Source organism: Salmo trutta, chromosome 25 (genome assembly GCF_901001165.1).
Source record: "Salmo trutta chromosome 25, fSalTru1.1, whole genome shotgun sequence".
Taxonomy (NCBI): domain Eukaryota; kingdom Metazoa; phylum Chordata; class Actinopteri; order Salmoniformes; family Salmonidae; genus Salmo; species Salmo trutta.
The window spans coordinates 3,475,864-3,495,795 of record NC_042981.1 but is presented as its reverse complement, the minus strand read 5'-3'; the positions used below and the strand labels follow the sequence as shown (position 1 = coordinate 3,495,795).

The following is a 19,932-nucleotide window of genomic DNA, read 5'->3' as shown; positions in this document are numbered from 1 at the left end:
AATGAAACTGGTATACTTTATTTATCACAATTATCTTTAACCAATTATGGTCTTTAATGCAGGGCCGACAGACAAGTTCCTTACTTTTTCCCACTTCCACTTGCCTCTTCCATTTTTGCGGTAATGCTGCATTTAGTTGGTTGTAATTTTGGGTAGAGCAGACATTTCAATATATTTTTGTGTTACCTACTTGTGTGACAACTCCACCAGTCCTATTTATGATATCATTTACGTAGTTTTTTTATCCACATTTTTATCAATTAGTATTTTTGAGTTTAACCATGTTTGTAATATTTGTTCTGTATTTTCTGGTGAATTAAACTGAACTTGGAACCAACTTGCTATGGCTTGTTTTAAAAATAGCGATATTTTGGAGATGATTTCATTTTCAAATAACTGAAAGTGAGATTATTATAATAATTATAATCTGAATAAAGGGAAAAAGGCCATTCTTGAACATGGGGTGTGTAATGGCTGTTCAATGGAGTAGACCAAGGCGCAGCGTGGGTAGTGCTCATCTTTGTAATTTAATGGAAAATTAGAACACTTTACAAATAAATAAAAGACAGCCAAACAGTTCTGTCAGGTAAGATAACTAAACAGAAATGAACCACACACAAAACCCAAAGGAAAACAGGCTACCTAAGTATGGCTCCCAATCAGCGACAACGATGTACAGCTGTCCCTGATTGAGAGCCATACCAGGCCAAAACAAAGAAATACCAAACATAGAAAAAAGGACATAGAATGTAACCCCAAAACACACAGAAAAACACCCCCTGCCACACCTTGACCAAACTACAATAACAAATAACCCCTTTTACTGGTCAGGACGTGACAGTATCCCCCCCCCCCCCAATAATCCAGAGATGGTGTAAGGCACCGGATCAGCAGGCGGGCTCAGGGTCAGGTCAGGCAGAGGTCGGTAATCCAGAGTAGTGGGGCAAAGGTACAGGACGAAAGGCAGGCTCAGGTTCAGGGCAGGCGAAACGATCAGAACCGGGAAACTAGAAAACAGGCACAAGGAACAGGCGGGAGCAGGGAAACGCATGCTGGTAAGTTCTACGAACAAAACGAACTGGCAACAGACAAACAGAGAACACAGATATAAATACACAGGGGATAATGGGGAAGATGGGCGACACATGGAGGGGGGTGGAGACAAGCTCCAAAGACAGGTGAAACAGATCAGGGCGTGACAGTGAGAGGTCTAATGCTTCAAAATTGAATATTTTCTGCCCTCTGAATTCATAGTCATTATATAAATGTAATGTTTTCTTATTTGTTCCAAATAAAATGTAATATTTTTTGCTCATATAATTTAAAAAACAAGTCGTTGGGTGGAGGCAGGGCCATGATAAAATAGGTAAACTGGGATATGAGTACAGAGTTAATCAGTGTGATTTTTCCACAAATATACAGATATTTTCCTTTCCATGGTAGCAAGATCTCATCTATTTTTGCTAACTTTCTATTGAAATGTATTCTAATGAGATAATTTCTTTCTTTCGGGATATGAATACCACTTAACCGTCACATCATTTTATTGGTAAATTACACGGTAAAGCAAAAGTAAACATGTTCTGTTATCCAATACATAATATAGTAAATGTATCATAGTCCACACTAATCCATGGTACATAATGTTGGTCAACTCTATGGTGCTACTAATCCGTGGTACATACTCTAGGACAACTCCTATGTTTCTACGAGTTGCACTGAACCCTCCAGTGTTGATATAATATAACAAGTACAGCTCTACTAAACCCCCAGTGTTGATATAATATAACAAGTACAGCTGCACTAAACCCCCAGTGTTGATACAATATAACAAGTACAGCTGTACTAAACCCCCAGTGTTGATATAATATAACAAGTACAGCTGTACTAAACCCCCAGTGTTGATACAATATAACAAGTACAGCTGCACTAAACCCCCAGTGTTGATATAATATAACAAGTACAGCTGCACTAAACCCCCAGTGTTGATATAATATAACAAGTACAGCTGCACTAAACCCCCAGTGTTGATACAATATAACAAGTACAGCTGTACTAAACCCCCAGTGTTGATATAATATAACAAGTACAGCTGTACTAAACCCCCAGTGTTGATACAATATAACAAGTACAGCTGCACTAAACCCCCAGTGTTGATACAATATAACAAGTACAGCTGCACTAAACCCCCAGTGTTGATATAATATAACAAGTACAGCTGCACTAAACCCCCAGTGTTGATACAATATAACAAGTACAGCTGCACTAAACCCCCAGTGTTGATACAATATAACAAGTACAGCTGTCCTAAACCCCCAGTGTTGATACAATATAACAAGTACAGCTGCACTAAACCCCCAGTGTTGATATAATATAACAAGTACCGCTGTACTAAACCCCCAGTGTTGATATAATATAACAAGTTGTAACGGCTGTCTTCTGAAATGAACCAAGGCGCAGCAGGTATGTGAATACTCATGGTCATTTATTGCCAAAAAAGGAGTAGAGCATCCACTTAACAACAAAAAAGGTGACAACAGTGACAGTTCTACAGGCTATACAAGCAGTGTAAAAAACAACCACCCACAACCCCACAAGGCAAAGTAGGCACCTTATGTGTGACTCCCAATCAACCACAACCCTCTACAGCTGTGCTTGATTGGAAGTCACACGGCCAAAATCAATGAAGCAATAAAAAACACACACTCCCCTTTGCCACGTCCTGACCCAACTACCCCCTCTACTGGTCAGGATGTGACAGTACCCCCCCATCAAGGTGCAGACGCCGGGATGCACCTAAAAAAAAGGAAAACAAGAAAATCCCCAACAAAATGTAACACCTAAACAATAAGGGAGGGAAGGGAGGGTGGCTGCCGTCACCGACAGCACTGTGCTACACCCTCCCTCCCCAACCCACCTATCCTGGAGGTGGCTCAGGTGCAGGACGTGGACCTCGCTCCACCTTCGGTGTCGCCCACTTTGTTGGCGCCGATAGCTGCGCCGGGCAGACGGGCCACTCGGGCTGACCCTGGCAGACGGACCACTCTGGCTGGGCCGGAAGACATGCGGGCCACTCTGGCTGGGCCGGAAGACATGCGGGCCACTCGGGCTGGGCCGGAGGGCAGGAGGGCCACTCGGGCTGGGCCGGAGGGCAGGAGGGCCACTCGGGCTGGGCCGGAGGGCAGGAGGGCCACTCGGGCAGAACAGGGCAGTCTGGCCACTCTGGCAGAACAGGGCAGTCTGGCCACTCCGGCAGAACAGGGCAGTCTGGCCACTCCGGCAGTTCAGGGCAGTCTGGCCACTCCGGCAGTTCAGGGCAGTCTGGCCACTCCGGCAGTTCAGGGCAGTCTGGCCACTCCGGCAGTTCAGGGCAGTCTGGCCACTCCGGCAGTTCAGTTCAGGGCAGTCTGGCCACTCCGGCAGTTCAGGGCAGTCTGGCCACTCCGGCAGTTCAGGGCAGTCTGGCCACTCCGGCAGTTCAGCGCAGTCTGGCCACTCCGGCAGTTCAGCGCAGTCTGGCCACTCCGGCAGTTCAGCGCAGTCTGGCCACTCCGGCAGTTCAGCGCAGTCTGGCCACTCCGGCAGTTCAGCGCAGTCTGGCCACTCCGGCAGTTCAGCGCAGTCTGGCCACTCCGGCAGTTCAGCGCAGTCTGGCCACTCCGGCAGTTCAGCGCAGTCTGGCCACTCCGGCAGTTCAGCGCAGTCTGACCTCTCTGGCGACTGTTGACTGGCGGACAGCTCGGACGACTGTTGACTGGCGGACAGCTCTAACGACTGTTGACTGGCGGGCAGCTCTGACGACTGTTGACTGGCGGGCAGCTCTGGTGATGGTTGACTGGCGGGCAGCTCTGGTGATGGTTGACTGGCGGGCAGCTCTGGTGATGGTTGACTGGCGGGCAGCTCTGGTGACTGTTGACTGGCGAGGCTGGGCTGACGCACTAGACTCCTGATGCGTGGGGCTGGTATTGGACTTGCCAGCCTGGAGACACGCACCTCCATGCTAGTGCGTCTAGCGGGAAACACCGGACCGAAAGGGCGCACTGGCGGTCTTGAGTGCAGGGTTGGCATCACCCCTTCCGGCTCGATGCTCCCCTTGCCCTGGCACCTGCGGGGCGCTGGTACTGGGCGAACTGGGCTGTGCGTCCGTATAGGCGAGATGGTGCGTACCACAGCGTAACATGGCGCCCTCCACCTCATACGCACCTCCCTGTAGTCACGGGTAGCTGGCTTACGGCTCTTCCCTGGCCTGGCCAAACTACCCGTGTGCCCCCCCCAAAAAAATCTTGGGGCTGCCTCTCGGGTTCCCTTAGCTCCCTTAACTTGTCCTCCCAGAATTGTCTCTCGTCTTGCCAGGTCCATTCCTCCTTTTTTCTCTCCTGTGGCTTCGTCCTCTTCTGCTGCTTGGTCCTGGTTTGGTGGGTGGTTCTGTAACGGCTGTCTTCTGAAATGAACCAAGGCGCAGCAGGTATGTGAATACTCATGGTCATTTACTGCCAAAAAAGGAGTAGAGCATCCACTTAACAACAAAAAAGGGTGACAACAGTGACAGTTCTACAGGCTATACAAGCAGTGTAAAAAAACAACCACCCACAACCCCACAAGGCAAAGTAGGCACCTTATGTGTGACTCCCAATTAACCACAACCCTCTACAGCTGTGCTTGATTGGAAGTCACACGGCCAAAATCAATGAAGCAATAAAAAACACAAACTCCCCTTTGCCACGTCCTGACCCAACTACCCCCTCTACTGGTCAGGACGTGACACAAGTACAGCTCCACTAAACCCCCAGTGTTGATATAATATAACAAGTACAGCTGCACTAAACCCCCAGTGTTGATATAATACAATAAAACCCAGTTTTATTGATCAGAAACTGATAAAACGAGCACCTTCCCTCTGGAGATTTATGGTTGCAACTTGGATCAAAACAGTTTACAGTACCATCTTAGCGTTTTCTTTCAAAGAAAGCTAACTAAGCTAACTAGCTTTTTGGAAGACTGTAGAAGACTAGTTTGCGTGGTCAGCGTATTGACGTGAAAATAGTGTGAATAATCTGGTAGTTCCATTTCTCTGACAGTTAGTGACTCGTTAGCAACATGCTTATTTTGAGCACATGAAGGCTTCATAATTCATAAAGGTCATGTTAACTGACTGACATTATCCTCTATGGGATTGGTGTCCCTAAACAGGGAAGGTTGTTGCTAATGTGACTAGAATGACGTTGTATACAACAGCCATCGTTCCGGGACATGGACATGTCTTATATTGGCAGAAAGCTTAAATTACTGTTAATCTAACTGCAGTGTCCAATTAAAAGTAGCTATTACAGTGAAAATATACCATGCCATTGTTTAAAGGAGAGTCCACAACAACAAAACACTTTTTTAATGGCAACTGGTTTGATACATTCCCCTCTTAAGGTAAAAAATAAACTTACATTCGGTAATCTTGCTCTGATTTTTCATCCTGAGGGTACCAGAGCTAAAATGTAGCATAGTTTTAATTGAAAAGAATCCAGTTTTATATTCAAATGTAGGAACTGGGTTATACAGGGGACCACGGGGGACCACGGGGGACCCGGGGGACCAGTACAGAGAAGAAAAAAAATGTATGAAATGTATGCATTCACTACTGTAAGTCGCTCTGGATAAGAGCGTCTGCTAAATGACTAAAATGTAAAAAAATGTAAATGTACAGTTTGAACCCACTGCTGTCTCTGGCTCCATACCGTCCGGTCATCTAGATGTGTGAAAGTTTGTGCATGAGCTAATGATCTATCATTAGGCCGTCATTGAAAATAAGAATTTGTTCTTAGCTGATTAACTGACTAGTTAAATAAAGGTAAAAAAAACATTTTTTTTTAAATAAATGAAATTTCTGGGAGTTTGTAAACGTATAAGATCTCCAAAGCCTGTTTTAACTTCAGACCTTTGATCCCAAAACCCCATTATTTTCCCCCTTCATTTCTCCCATAGCAATGGTCAACGAACCAGAGGTAGAAAATGCTGACTCATTTCCGTGTTTTAGGACTACAAGCTGGCGAGCTCTATAGGATAGAATATAATATGTAAAGAGCTGATGGTCTCATCATGGACTGTAGGGGGACCTCTAACTTTAATAATGTGAATGTCTCTACAGTCTGAACCACTAATTAGCATGATGTATTCAGATCATCAGTCCCTCCCACTTCACTGACATGTTGAATATGGTGGAACCTGCCGTGGTCTACTGATTGGCATCTATTCATCTATGTGACACTCCTCTTGTTTTATATACATTGATACCAGACTCTTTCCAGCACTCTCACATATAACGTGATCAAACATGTTCACATTTCTCTTCACTGTTACTGTCTCACTGCTCTGTGCTGCAGGTACAGTTTCATAATGTTTCATTTATTTAACCAGGAAAGTTAAGAACAAAATTCTTATTTACAATGATGGTCTTCTCTAGTTATAGATATTGATGTATCCAAGCACATGCTCACTTCACCTGAGTCTTGATGTATTCAGGTCTAACTGTACCTAACTCTATTGATTTCATTCTCACTGTATCCTTACAGGTCTTGTTGAGGGGAGTGAAGTCACTCAGATACCCACCATACTCTGGGAACTGAAAGACAGGGATGCTCTGATGAACTGCAGTCATACTAAGGGATCTGGCTACAACCAGATGTACTGGTACAGACAGCTTCCAGGAGAGGGAATGAAGCAGGTAGTTTACACAAGTAGTTATAGCAGACCAGACTATGGAGACTTCAGTGAAGACAAATATCCAATTGTTAAGGCTGTAGCTGAGAGTGGATCTTTCACAGTGAAGAAGTTGGAGGCAGGAGACAGCGGCATGTACTTCTGTGCTGTGAGTCAACACAGTGATACAGACAACAAGTACAGCTGCACAAAAAACCCAGTATTTCAACAGGATGTAATATAATATGTAAAGAGATGGTCTCATCACATACTGTAGGGGGACCTCTAACTCTAGTTCTTCTAATATCTGATGGTTTCTTTGTCTTCATCATGTAATCAGTCATGTTCACAGTGAGGTCCTATGAGCAAGCTTTACAGTACAGGCTTCCTGACACTCCCTCTAACACTGTCACTATCCACCACCCTGAAGGAAACATGATACTACTACAGCCAATCTCCTTTCACCTCAGAGCTTCATCCAGGAGACACTCATATCACATCCTCATCGTCATCGTCTTCCTCAGCATATTCATCATCTTCATCTTCATCATCATCATCATAATCTTTTTCTTCATCGTCATGTTCATAGTTCTCATTCACCTGGCAGCTCTACCACTCTGGGTGACAGGTAATAAATCACTAACGATGAGAAGCCTAACGATACTACGAATGTCATCAAACTGAATAAAATATCCTTTCACTCCTTCTCTCTTTTTCTCACCTTCTCTCTCTTTCTCTCTCTCTTTCTCACCTTATCTCCTCTCTCTCCTCTCTCCTCTCTCTCCCTCTCCCTCTCCCCTCTCTCTCCTCTCTCTCTCTCTCTCCTCTCTCCTCTCTCTCCCTCTCCCTCTCCCCTCTCTCTCCCTCTCCCCTCTCTCTCTTCTCTCTCTCCCTCTCTCCTCTCTGTCTCCTCTCTCCTCTCTCTCTCTCCTATCTCTCTCTCCCCTCTCTCTCTTCTCTCTCTCCCTCTCCCCTCTCTCTCTTCTCTCTCTCCTCTCCCTCTCTCATATCTCTCTCTCCCCTCTCTCTCTTCTCTCTCTCCCTCTCTCCTCTCTCCACTCCTCTCTCCTCTCTCCTCTCTCTCCTCTCTCTCCTCTCTCTCCTCTCTCTCCTCTCTCTCCTCTCTCCTCTCTCCTCTCTCCTCTCTCTGTCCACAGGGCAGTTGTTTAGTAGCATGGTTCATCAGAGGCCTGTGGCACTAACAGAAGGACCTGGAGGAAACGTTCAACTCACCTGCAGCCATACTATCCCTAACTACTACATGATACTATGGTACAAACAGTCAGCAGGAGACACTGCTATGAAACTCATTGGTTATGCATATACCAAGTCAATAACCATGGAGAAATTGTTTGAAAAGCACTTCAATGTGAGTGGAGACGGTGGGAAAGAGGCTTATCTTCATCTAGTGAGTCTGAGAGGACCTGAACATAGTGCAGTTTATTACTGTGCAGCCAGCCAACACAGTGATGTAGAGTTCCTCCTGTTCTCTACTAAAACCCTGTCTGATGGTAATATTAGACCACTGCTCAGAACACCTGCATCTGAGGTTTGACTTTGACTCACTGCCAATGAATAAACACAGATGGATGATGGCATTAGCAAGGTGATATCTGTCCTAGTACAGTATACCAGTATTTACAGTTTAGAGTCATCACTCATTAAAACCTGTTGTGGATAGGGGGCAGTATGTTCACAACCGGATGAAAAAAACATACCCGATTTAAACTGGTTACTACTCTTGCCCATAAACGAGAATATGCATATTATTAGTAGATTTGGATAGAAAACACTCAAAGTCTCTAAAACTGTTTTACATTTACATTTTACATTTAAGTCATTTAGCAGACGCTCTTATCCAGAGCGACTTACAAATTGGTGCATTCACCTTATGATATCCAGTGGAACAACCACTTTACAATAGTGCGTCTAAATCTTTTAAGGGGGGGGGGGTTAGAAGGATTACTTTATCCTATCCCAGGTATTCCTTAAAGAGGTGGGGTTTCAGGTGTCTCCGGAAGGTGGTGATTGACTCCGCTGTCCTGGCGTCGTGAGGGAGCTTGTTCCACCATTGGGGTGCCAGAGCAGCGAACAGTTTTGACTGGGCTGAGCGGGAACTGTGCTTCCTCAGAGGTAGGGAGGCGAGCAGGCCAGAGGTGGATGAACGCAGTGCCCTTGTTTGGGTGTAGGGCCTGATCAGAGCCTGAAGGTACGGAGGTGCCGTTCCCCTCACAGCTCCGTAGGCAAGCACCATGGTCTTGTAGCGGATGCGAGCTTCAACTGGAAGCCAGTGGAGAGAGCGGAGGAGCGGGGTGACGTGAGAGAACTTGGGAAGGTTGAACACCAGACGGGCTGCGGCGTTCTGGATGAGTTGTAGGGGTTTAATGGCACAGGCAGGGAGCCCAGCCAACAGCGAGTTGCAGTAATCCAGACGGGAGATGACAAGTGCCTGGATTAGGACCTGCGCCGCTTCCTGTGTGAGGCAGGGTCGTACTCTGCGAATGTTGTAGAGCATGAACCTACAGGATCGGGTCACCGCCTTGATGTTAGTGGAGAACGACAGGGTGTTGTCCAGGATCACGCCAAGGTTCTTAGCACTCTGGGAGGAGGACACAAGGGAGTTGTCAACCGTGATGGCGAGATCATGGAACGGGCAGTCCTTCCCCGGGAGGAAGAGCAGCTCCGTCTTGCCGAGGTTCAGCTTGAGGTGGTGATCCGTCATCCACACTGATATGTCTGCCAGACATGCAGAGATGCGATTCGCCACCTGGTTATCAGAAGGGGGAAAGGAGAAGATTAATTGTGTGTCGTCTGCATAGCAATGATAGGAGAGACCATGTGAGGATATGACAGAGCCAAGTGACTTGGTGTATAGTGAGAATAGGAGAGGGCCTAGAACAGAGCCCTGGGGGACACCAGTGGTGAGAGCACGTGGTGCGGAGACAGATTCTCGCCACGCCACCTGGTAGGAGCGACCTGTCAGGTAGGACGCAATCCAAGCGTGGGCCGCGCCGGAGATGCCCAGCTCGGAGAGGGTGGAGAGGAGGATCTGATGGTTCACAGTATCAAAGGCAGCAGATAGGTCTAGAAGGATGAGAGCAGAGGAGAGAGAGTTAGCTTTAGCAGTGTGGAGAGCCTCCGTGACACAGAGAAGAGCAGTCTCAGTTGAATGCCCAGTCTTGAAACCTGACTGATTAGGATCAAGAAGGTCATTCTGAGAGAGATAGCAGGAGAGCTGGCCAAGGACGGCACGTTCAAGAGTTTTGGAGAGAAAAGAAAGAAGGGATACTGGTCTGTAGTTGTTGACATCGGAGGGATCGAGTGTAGGTTTTTTCAGAAGGGGTGCAACTCTCGCTCTCTTGAAGACGGAAGGGACGTAGCCAGCGGTCAAGGATCAGTTGATGAGCGAGGTGAGGTAGGGGAGAAGGTCTCCAGAAATGGTCTGGAGAAGAGAGGAGGGGATAGGGTCAAGTGGGCAGGTTGTTGGGCGGCCGACCGTCACAAGACGTGAGATTTCATCTGGAGAGAGAGGGGAGAAAGAGGTCAAAGCACAGGGTAGGGCAGTGAGAGCAGGACCAGCGGTGTCGTTTGACTTAGCAAACGAGGATCGGATGTCATCAACCTTCTTTTCAAAATGGTTGACGAAGTCATCCGCAGAGAGGGAGGAGGGGGGGAGGGGAGGAGGATTCAGGAGGGAGGAGAAGGTAGCAAAGAGCTTCCTAGGGTTAGAGGCAGATGCTTGGAATTTAGAGTGGTAGAAAGTGGCTTTAGCAGCAGAGACAGAAGAGGAAAATGTAGAGAGGAGGGAGTGAAAGGATGCCAGGTCCGCAGGGAGGCGAGTTTTCCTCCATTTCTGCTTGGCTGCACGGAGCCCTGTTCTGTGAGCTCGCAGTGAGTCGTCGAGCCATGGAGCAGGAGGGGAGGACCGAGCCGGCCTGGAGGATAAGGCTCAGAGAAAATCAAAGGATGCAGAAAGGGAGGAGAGGAGGGTTGAGGAGGCAGAATCAGGAGATAGGTTGGAGAAGGTTTGAGCAGAGGGAAGAGATGATAGGATGGAAGAGGAGAGAGTAGCGGGAGAGAGAGAGCGAAGGTTGGGACGGCGCAATACCATCCGAGTAGGGGCAGAGTGAGAAGTGTTGGATGAGAGCGAGAGGGAAAAGGATACAAGGTAGTGGTCGGAGACTTGGAGGGGAGTTGCAATGAGATTAGTGGAAGAACAGCAACTAGTAAAGATGAGGTCAAGCGTATTGCCTGCCTTGTGAGTAGGGGGGAAGGTGAGAGGGTGAGGTCAAAAGAGGAGAGGAGTGGAAAGAAGGAGGCAGAGAGGAATGAGTCAAAGGTAGACGTGGGGAGGTTAAAGTCACCCAGAACTGTGAGAGGTGAGCCATCCTCAGGAATGGTGTCTGTGAGTATTTCAGAACTCATATGGCAGGAAAAAACCTGAGAAGATTCCAAGCAGGAAGTGGCCTGTCTGTCACGTCCTGGCCAGTATAAGGGTTAATTGGTATTGTAGTTTGGTCAGGACGTGGCAGAGGGTATTTGTTTTATGGTATTCGGGGTGGTGTGTTTGTTGTAGGGGATTTGATTTGTGTATTCCGGGGTTTTTGGGCACTGTTCCTTGTTTTGTATGTCTATGATTGATCTAGCTGTTGTATGTCTATGTGTGGTTAATTGGGGTTGGGGCTCTCAATTGAAGGCAGGTGTTGTCCATTTGCCTTTGATTGAGAGTCCCATATATTAGGGTGTGTTTGTATGTGTCTTTTGTGGGAGATTGTTTTTGCACTGCGTTAGGATAGCCTGCAAAACTGTTGCACTGTCATTGTTTATTGTTTTTTTTTGTATAGTGTTCACGTGAGCAATTTATTAAATTCAAAAATGAACACGACATCCGCTGCGTATTGGTCTACATTTTCAGATGACGATTTCGCTATATCGTCAGAAGACGAAGACAGCCGTGACACTGTCTGTAAATTTGTAGTTCTTCATTTGGTTCTCTATCGAAACTACAGTATCTGAGCTGTTACGAAGCACTTTCTAAGGCTTCCATTGGCTCTCTAAAGCCTTCAGAAAGCGGATTGAGGCGTCTCCTGTCTCTGGGCAGAGTATACTAGCACAGTTTGTCAGCGGTCTGCCTAGTGACAAAGGGATTGGAGATGCGCGGTCCCGCGACCATGCTGTTTTTTCTTTTCTCACTTTGAATGAATACACTATTGTCCGGTTGGAATATTTTCGCTATTGTACGAGAAAAATACCATAAAAATTGATTTTAAACAGCTTTTGATTTGCTTCTAAGTACGGTAAAGGAACATTTTGAATTTTTTGGTCTCAAAATGCGCACATGCGTTACCCTTTGGATAGTGACCTGAACGCACGAACAAAAAGTATTTGGACACAACTATGGATTATTTGGAACATTTAGCATTTTTTAGGTTTTTGTATTTCGCGCCACGCTTTACCACTGGATATTGGCGAGGCGATCCGCTAGCGGAACGTCTGTCCTCAACAGGTTTTAACATTTTGCAATGTTACAATGTGGAATTCCATTTCTCCTCCCTGGATAGATGTGATTCACATGACTACTCTCTCTGTCTCTCTCTCGCCTCTCTCTCCCTTACTGTTCTGACCTGAATTCAGTGCAGTGTATTACTGTTCTGACCTGAAGTAAGTGCAGTGTATTACTGTTCTGTCCTGAAGTCAGTGCCGTGCATTACTGTTCTGACCTGAAGTCAGTGCAGTGTATTACTGTTCTGTCCTGAAGTCAGTGCAGTGTATTACTGTTCTGACCTGAAGTCAGTGCAGTGTATTACTGTTCTGACCTGAAGTCAGTGCAGTGTGTTACTGTTCTGACCTGAAGTCAACACAGTGATGTAGATACCCTTCTCTCTTCTACAAAACCCCCTTCTGATCCTTTACTCCATAACTGCAGTGTACATCAACACCCAGCACACCTGCTATCCACCGCTGTAGATGTCTGAGCACATGAAGGAAGGCGATATCAAACCTCTATACCAAATAATGTGGTTGATGTTGTGGTCTTGAAGAAACGGTTCAGGTATTTCTTAAAATTACAGCCAATTTCTAGTGTGATGATATCAGAATTTATAACACAGATCAAATCTAAAGACTAAACAAGACAAATACTTTCAATGATGTAGATACCGGTATGTTCCACAATACACCTTTAAGTTGAACAGGAGACCTGTAGGTGAACAAGGGATCTGCTTGAATATCAACACAAGTTCTGACGTCAAAGTGATGTCATTTCCTTCCCCTCCGGCAGCTCAGTTCAGCTCCCCTTCTCTATGGACTTATTCTCCTCTCACCCCTATGGGCTCTGGTCTAAGGTAGTGCACTAGAAAGGGAATAGGGTGCCATTTGGGATGCTGACATACATTTGACACTCCCACTAGATGACATCACATCTCTGACTATCTGAAAACCCTTTCTCCTTGTCCATGTGACTCTTCTCTCCAGAACCATCAACATGATCAAGCTTCTCATACATGTAGCAACTCTACCACTATGGGTGACAGGTACTAAATCCCTCATGAAAGATAGATTTACTACTGAAATATATTGTTGTCAATATGCTGAGTAATACTGTATATTTCATATTGTCTGTTTTCATCCACAGGGCTGTCACAAACAGACAAAGTTCACCAGACTCCTACTGCAATACTAAAAAGACCTGAAGATAAAGTTCAACTCACCTGCAGCCACACTGATACAAGATACGACATGATACTGTGGTACCAACAGTCAGCCCAAAACACTGCTCTGAAACTCATTGGGTATGTGAGATTCACCAGTCCAACGGTGGAAGATTCCTTTAAAGGGCGTTTTAATGTCAGTGGAGATGCTGCAGCTAATAAAATGGCGTATCTACATTTTCCCAAACTGACAGAAGCTGAAGACAGTGCAGTGTATTTCTGTGCTGCTAGTGAAGCACAGTGTTTCGCTATACCCTCTCTCCTCTACAAAAACCCTCTCTGATCCTCTCATATAATACTGACTACAGCTCTATACACCTGCACCTGTCTTCAACCACTTCAACAACACTTTGCTATGAACCATTTGATATCAAACAGATGGTAATGATACTGTTATAAGTGTCTAGTTTAGATGGTTAGGTGCACTTCCTCAGTTCTCCAGCAGGAGGGAGTGTTTCTCAACACACATTTAGAAGATGCTGTATCGTGGCATTCTATGGGGCCTGGTCAAAATTTGTGCCCTATATAGGGAATAGGGTGTCATTTGGGATTCAGATGTTTCTAAATGTGTGTGGGACAGTATGGCTGCCTGGACCAGGGAATGTGGTATGGAAGGGCCCTTTTGAGGTCTGGGCCAGGGAATGTGGTATGGGAGGGCCTCTGGGTGTCTGGACCTACAGCCCTTGCTGTCTCTGCCTGGCTGGTTTCCCCTCTTTCCACTGGGATTCTCTGCCTCTACCCCTTTTACGGGGCTGAGTCACTGGCTTACTGGTGTTCTTCCATGCCGTCCCTGGGAGGGGTGCGTCACTTGAGTGGGTTGAGTCACTGACGTGGTCTTCCTGTCTGGGTTGGCGCCCCCCCTTGGACTGTGCCATGGCGGAGATCTTTGTGAGCTATACTCGGCCTTGTCCCGGGATGGTATGTTGGTGGTTGGAGATATCCCTCCAGTGGTGTGGAGGCTGTGCTTTGGCAAAGTGGGTGGGGTTATATCCTACCTGTTTGGCCCAGTCCGGGGGTTTCATCGGATTGGGCCACAGTGTCTCCTGACGCCTCCTGTCTCAGCCTCCAGTATTTATGATGCAGTAGTTTATGTGTCGGGGGCTAGGGTCAGTCTGTCACATCTGTTGTATTTCTCTTATCTTTTCCGGTGTCCTGTGTGAATTTAAATATGCTCTCTCTAATTCTCTCTTTCTCTCTTTCTTTCTTTCTTTCTTTCTTTCTCTCTCTCGGAGGACCTGAGCCCTAGGACCATGCCTCAGGACTACCTGGCTTGATTACTCCTTGCTGTCCCCAGTTCACCTGGCCGTGCTGCTGCTCCAGTTCCAACTGTTCTGCCTGCAGCTATGGAACCCTGACCTATTCACCGGACGTGTTACCTGTCCCAAACCTACTGTTTTCAACTCTCTAGAGACAGCAGGAGCGGTAGAGATACTCTCAAAGATCGGCTATGAAAAGCCAACTGACACTTACTCTTGTGTTACTGACTTGTTGCACCCTCGACAACTACTATGATTATTATTTTTGACCATGCTGGTCATTTATGAACATTTGAACATCTAGGCCATGTGCTGTTATAATCTCCACCCGGCACAGGCAGAAGAGGACTGGCTACCCCTCATAGCCTGGTTCCTCTCTAGGTTTCTTCCTAGGTTTTGGCCTTTCTAGGGAGTTTTTCCTAGCCACCGTGCTTCTACACCTGCATTGCTTGCTGTTTGGGGTTTTAGGCTGGGTTTCTGTACAGCACTTTGAGATATCAGCTGATGTAAGAAGGGCAATATAGATACGTTTCATTTGATTTGGTACGGGAGGGCCCTTTTGAGGTCTGGGCCAGGGAATGTGGTATGGGAGGGCCCTAGGGGGTCTGGGCCAGGGAATGTGGTACGGGAGAGCCTCTGGGGGCCTGGGCCAGGGAATGCGGTACGGGAGAGCCCTTGGGGGCCTGGGCCTGGTGACCCTCTGTCTCCATATGTGTAGACCATGTATCTGATGCTGTCTGGACAAAAAGAATATGGCGTGTCATACTTTTTCTGTCCAGACATCATCTGATACAAGGGCTACATACTGTATTGAGTGACTGAGCATGGGTGAATGAGTGTGTGTATATGTATATGTGTGTATGTGAAGAGTGTCAGTATCAGTGCGTGTGGCTGAGTGGTAGAGACCTGAGGACGGCTGAGTGGTTGAGACCTGAGGACGGCTGAGTGGTAGAGACCTGAGGATGGCTGAGTGGTAGAGACATGAGGACGGCTGAGTGGTACAGACCTGTGGACGGCTGAGTGGTAGAGACCTGAGGACGGCTGAGTGGTAGAGACCTGGGGATGGCTGAGTGGTAGAGACCTGAGGACGGCTGAGTGGTAGAGACCTGAGGACGGCTGAGTGGTGGAGACTTGAGGATGGCTGAGTGGTAGAGACTTGAGGATTGCTGGGAGGTGGGACAAAGTAGGTATCAGAGGCATGTTGAGTGGGACTAGGGGCTCCGCAGTAAACTAAAACAATGATAACTATCCTAAACAACAATATACAAGGCATATTGACATTTAAAAGAGACATAATGCGAGGCATAAAGCAATAAAAGGTGTTGATTGGGAGAGCTAGCTAAGATAACAAAGGGTAAGACAACAACAGCTAATCAGCTAAGACAACAACAACAGGTAAAATGGCGATGAATGGGCAGAGAGGGTCTGTTAACTTCACACTGGCCCTGAGTTCGGGGCTGGGGCCGACAGATAAACAGAAAATAAACAAAACTGAGTACCGGTATTTAATGAACAGTCCAGCAGGCATCAGCTATGTAGCCAAGTGATCATAGGGTCCAGTGAACAGCAATAGATGAAACAGGGAAGCCGCTGGGTAGTCATTACTACCTAGCAAGCGGGAGACACAGCGTTTAAAGTTAGCAGGCCGGGGCTAGTAGAAGCGCCAGCTCCGACGTCAGGCAAAGGTCGGATGGGGGCACAGCGGACGGAGTTACGTCGGCAGACCAGTCATGGTGGAACGGCAGGGCTTCGTGTCGACAAAGGGTCCAGGCCAGTTAGCGAAAGAAGTATTGTGGTTGTAGTAATTTTGTTTGCTAGCCAGGAGATGCGCTTGGCTCACGGCTAACTGGTGCAAGTTTCGGGACAAGGGCGATAGCCACTATAGCCACTCGGTAGCAGCTAGCTAGCAGCGATGATCCGATGCAAAGGTCCAGAGCTTACGGCAGGAATCCGGTGATGTAGTGGCTTCTAGTCGTGTTAGTGAAGAGTCCGGGAGGCATCAGCTGTGTAGACGAGTGATCATAGGGTCCACTGAGAGGGCCGGGAGGTTGGCCACTCTTTATCTCTTTATCACAGTACTACGTCATACCAGACGAATGTCTGACTGCTTGACTGCAAATAACTCAGATACACATTAAAACATGAAATGACCCATGGCTTTAATAAGACCTCACTCAGAGATCCACAAAAATAATATAACATGACTGTCCTGATCAGGTCAGGTTACAGGAGACCACAATCCTACAGGGTATCTTTCAACCCCCAACAGAGGAGGAGAGATCTAGGGGTCTGAAGATGTGGGGGTTTTATGACCCCTCATGCCCATGATAGTCTTAGACCACAGAGAAATTCATTTGTCCTCACTATGGAGAACTGGCCTCAGAACATTAAACATGCAATAAATTGGACTTTGGAACAATGGTTTCCGTCAGCCACAATGGTGGTCATAACGATAGATGGAATATGAAAATGTATGTCATTTTTGTTTTATTATTAAAGGTCAACAGAGGACGTTATTATGAAAACATTGTACCTTTAAGAGTTTTCCAAGTATATGCCTGATGTTTATACATTGTACGTTGTGTGGAAAATATCCAAATCAAAGAGAATGTTTTGGTAAAGATGACATGTGAAGTTAGTGTCTAAAATTGGATTGGAGTAAAATCTAGGCCTTGTCCCTTAACTTGGTACGCCCAGAGAATTGCCCTAAAGGCGGCGACGCCCACTTCTGACCCGAGGGTATAAGACAGGAGACTGAAGAATTAAGATATTAGATTAACTGACCCCAGGCTGCAGCCACGGTCTAAATGGTCAACGAACCCCAAAATAAAACACAAGGTTGAAGACAAAGGAATCATTTTCTACCCAAGCTATTGATGAGTAGCTGTGTCTATGCGGGTGAATTCAAGCCGAACCACCTAGCCTCCAATCTTCATCGAATCGTGGTATCTACGCTGTTTCATTCCTAAGCTGTGAGCTCTGAGCTACAGAGCTGTCTGTCCTCAGACGACACTATCAGAGAAAGGGGGAGAAGTCAGACCATTAAGCCAAGAAGGACACTGACATCGTGAGGACAACCAGAGAGTTGCGCCGGAGAAGTGCGTCGTTGAGAAGCCTAAGCGACCCACGCGGAGCTTCCCTTTTGAGACCTCCAACACGTAATTACATCATTATATTCTGACCCATAAGAGCGGCAGTTCGGGGGAAGGCTAGGTTTTAAATAAGCATAGCTGACAAATGAACGCAAATGTATATTTCTCTCGTGTACTTTCTTTGTTTCTCTCTCTTTTAAATCCCCATTTTGGGTAATGCGCCATAGTGTGTTGGCCCGTTATACTAAGTCCTAATCAATAGCCTAGACTGTGTTTTGTGTATGTGTATTTTTATCATCATTTTAGCTTGCTAGTAAATAAATAATCAACTAAGATTGGTGTGGTAAACTCGTTGGTGGAGCCCGGGTTCGTGCAGATTCCCGGATTATGCGACGTTTAGAAATGAGACATTAGAGGAAATTGATTAATTAGCGACTGTTGTAAAATCGATATTCTGATATTCTTTGAGTTAATTTGGGAAATAGAAACTCAGTAAAACTAATTTTCCCATGGTGCCCCAGGTTAATGAGTTAATAATTGCTTGATTTATTGCTTGATTCATTTAATCACGCAATTATAAACTGTTAATCATTTGATGATCAACAGTCGTCACATTAACTAATACAACTTCACGACAACATTAAAACATGAAATGACCTATGGCATTGATAAGACCTCACTCAGAGATAAACAAAAATAATAAACATTCAAAATTGGTGAATATTTCCTTTAAACATCAATCAACTAACTCCAGATAGCAGTGCATCAGATATCCCTCTCTGCTCTACTAAACCCTGCTTCCTGTCCCACATAGACTCCTCCTGCAGGGTTCATCTCAGGTCTCTGATGTTTTAGATGTTCTCATAAGGAGGCAGCATCCCTCTATAAGATCACTGAGATGAGTTGATGAGAAGCCATCTGTAATTCATGTGGAGTGGTTTGTCTGTCTCATTCTTTCTGTCTCCTTAACAGTGAGTCAACATGATCAGAATTCTTATCTCCATCACCATGGGTTACACAGCCTGGGCTGCAGGTATTCAGATCATTGATTTCATCAACTACTAATATCCTCAATTGATAGTTTTTTTATCTTTCAGGTCAATATGTTTCTTTATATGTTGTTTCACCTTTTTCTTTCTCTCTCTCTCTCTCTCTCTCTCTCTCTCTCTCTCTCTCTCTCTCTCTCTCTCTCTCTCTCTCTCTCTCTCTCTCGCTCTCTGTCTCTTTCTCCAGGTTCTTCTCTCAGTAACCAGGTTCACCAGAGTCCTGCATCCCTGTACAAGAAACAGGGAAAGTCGGCTAAGACGGAGTGTTCACATAGTATATCAAGCTATAATCGTATCCTCTGGTACAAGCAATCCAACTACAGAGAATTAGTGTTTTTAGGATACATGCTATTGAAAGCTGGATATCCTGAGGCTGGATTTGATATAGAAGGAGATGCTAATGCAGGTGGTACCAGCACCTTAACCATCAATCAACTAACTCCAAATAGCAGTGCTGTGTATTACTGTGCTGCTAGTTTACACAGTGCATCAGATCTCCCTCTCTGCTCTACAAAAACCTCCTCCCTGGTGTACTGTAGACTAATCACACCTGTATTAACATCACACTGTATCTGACTCTGATTCAATGCCAAAACACTCACCAGCTGGTCTAACAGAAAGGGGAGGTTCCCTCTGATATACAGGAGACCATGATACAGTATGGTATGATATCATGTCTTTCCTGTAGGTGGAGTTACAGCTCAACAAATCCATGTGGACTCACCAGACACAGTACCACAGTAAACGATGGTATGTAGTAAGGAGTCTGAGAGTTGAAGATCCATGTCCTTTGAATGTTCATCTTGACTCAGTGTTGAACTATGAATCTTTCGCTGTTGGATATTTTTCACCTCTGAACGTGAATCTCTTCATTATTCTTGAACACAGATTAGATACCGTCTAAAATAATCTATAATTCCATATATTTCCTCAATGACTACAGTGGTTATAACAAACAGGTCTCTCTCTCCTCTTCTGTAACAGGTGAACTCCTCTGTTCCAGCGTTCTTCAGTCTCCATCTTCAGTATTTCAGAGTTCTGGAGAAACTGCTGTCCTGTCCTGTTTACACACTCTCCCCAGCTACAACACCATACTGTGGTATCAGCAGGTGGAACACACTCTCCCCAGCTACAACAC

The 19,932-nt window shown here is 46.1% G+C and overlaps 1 long non-coding RNA gene across 1 annotated transcript; it reads left to right on the top strand.

The window, feature by feature from the left end:
* The first annotated feature begins 13,029 nt into the window (after positions 1 to 13,029).
* LOC115161859 (uncharacterized) lies at positions 13,030 to 13,375 on the top strand. The gene is made up of 2 exons (XR_003869434.1): positions 13,030 to 13,223; positions 13,325 to 13,375. It is a non-coding gene; the product is annotated as an uncharacterized LOC115161859 (long non-coding RNA).
* The last annotated feature ends 6,557 nt before the right edge of the window (positions 13,376 to 19,932 follow it).